The sequence below is a fragment of the Chaetura pelagica genome, unplaced genomic scaffold, assembly GCF_000747805.2.
Source record: "Chaetura pelagica isolate M959 unplaced genomic scaffold, ChaPel_1.0 scaffold17, whole genome shotgun sequence".
Taxonomy (NCBI): Eukaryota; Metazoa; Chordata; class Aves; order Apodiformes; family Apodidae; genus Chaetura; species Chaetura pelagica.
In genome coordinates, this window is record NW_009970726.1 from 4,370,474 (window position 1) to 4,371,376 (window position 903).

Consider the following 903-nt stretch of genomic DNA (forward strand, 5'->3'; position numbering starts at 1 on the left):
GCAATGCTGGGGACCCTGCAGAAGTGCAGATGCCCATTACAAAATATTTTCAGTGGTATGTTCAAGGGGGGGGGGGGGGGAAGTTTCTAGAAATGTCAAAATGTGGAGACTTCACAGAACTCTCTTGACTTTAATCTGTAGGAGTGCTTCTTTCAAAGTTGAGGTGACATTGGGACAAAAACTTGAATAATTTATCCCTGTTTCTTTGACAATTATTTCAAATCATCAACTGATAAATGTGGTTTGGAAGTGGCCCTGTTTCAGTAAGCTTGACACTTGGTCAAGGGGGGATATAACCTTGATCTTAACCTAGTCTTTGTGAGATTGGAGAAATTTGATGGCCTCAAGTAAGTCAAAACATGAACTGTTTGAAGAATTGACTTTAAATAAATAGGGGAACATAATTACCATCTCTTACATAATGTTTGACACTGGAAGAACCAACCTCATTATGTTTTCAGTTATACTGAAAACAGACAATATGTGTTCAACCAGGTGAGAAAAGTAGCTAAAATAACACAGATTAAAATTTTCACCTGCCTCCTTTCGATTGTTAATGTTTTTGATGCCTAACACGTATACTAACAACTAACAAAACTGATGGTGTGCAGGTGTCTACTTAAAGGAGAGATCAGCTCACCTAAGTGAATCCCAGATGCCTTTCTCACCAGATAATCTTGCAGTGAAAAGAGCTGATTAGAATTGGTGTAGATGGCCTGATTCCTGTTGTTGTGAGACAAGCTGCACTGGCAGCCAGAAGCAATTCTGTTTCTCCAGAAACAGATGAAAGGTTTTTGTTGTGGCTCTGATGCTCCTCCTCTCTCCCTGCTTTAAGACTCTCTCTTTTAGTCTTTCCACATTGTGACAAAACTGGTCTGACTGAGATGACGAGTTATTAGGGAA